The sequence below is a fragment of the Triticum dicoccoides genome, chromosome 7A, assembly GCF_002162155.2.
Source record: "Triticum dicoccoides isolate Atlit2015 ecotype Zavitan chromosome 7A, WEW_v2.0, whole genome shotgun sequence".
Lineage (NCBI taxonomy): Eukaryota > Viridiplantae > Streptophyta > Magnoliopsida > Poales > Poaceae > Triticum > Triticum dicoccoides.
Window position 1 is genome coordinate 292,224,447 of NC_041392.1, and position 1,212 is coordinate 292,225,658.

The window sequence follows — 1,212 nt, forward strand, 5'->3', positions numbered from 1 at the left end:
TTTCGGTCTGGGATGCGCTTGTTTTTGTTTTTATTTTGAATAGATGGGACGCGCTTGTTTGAAATTTGGGGAAAGTACAAACTTTGCCCCCCTCTTAAATTTCGGACCTACTGCGGGTCAGGGGTAGGATGGCAATCCAAGGTGTCCCAAATAGTGGGCGAGAGCGATTTCGGCCAAGCGCATGTGTGCTTAGGTGGCCATGGTGTATGAATGTTTTTCGGAGGTGGTTGTGTCGCGTCTAAATGAAGCTACAAACCTACCCCGATTTAGACCTGAGGACGTCGGGCCGGTAGGTTTCACAGCTGGGAGTTAGAAAAGTAATTTCCTTCTACCAAACAGTGGTCTCACGCGGTTTCGGGCGAGTAGAGGCTCTTTTGGCACTTCGTTCGAAATTTTGAAATAGAAGCATTCACGTTTAGAGTACTCTTGAACTTTGAGGATTGACTTAAATAGAAAACATTAAATTTGACCTTCTATGTTTGAAAACCTCATTAAATTATATGCTTATTTTTTAAATTATGACACTTGAAAATCCTATAACTACAATTATTTTGGAATGGAGGAGGTAAATTTGAATCTATTTTGTACACGACTATATATGCTATTATGTACAAAAGTAGAGCAAAGATTGGTGCCCCCATAATTTAGGTATGATTTACAAATGCCATGATATCGAATTCAAATAATTGAATGGACTTCATGTCATTGTCATTGAACTTCATTAGAGAATTTACCTCCACCACCTTAGACAGTGATGGTGCATTAAGCCCATGTATTTCTTCAATAGGAGGTAATTTTTTTACATCCTTAGCTTTAATACCTTTTTCCTTCATAGATTTCTTTGCCTCTTGCATATCTTCAGGACTGAGATATAATATACCCCTCTTCTTCGGAGTGGTTTTAGGCGGTGGTTCAGGAATAGTCCAATCATCATAATTTTTCAATATATTATTCAATATTTCTTCAGCTTGTCCAACAGTTTGTTCCCTGAAAACACAACCAGCACAACTATCTAGGAAATCCCTAGAAGCATCGGTTAGTCCATTATAGAAGATATCAAGTATTTCATTTTTCTTAAGTGGATTATCAGGAAAAGCATTAAGTAATTGGCAAAGCCTCCCCCAAGGTTGTGGGAGACTCTCTTCTTTAATTTGCACAAAGTTAAATATTTCCTGTAAAACAACTTGTTTCTTATGAGCAGGGAAATATTTT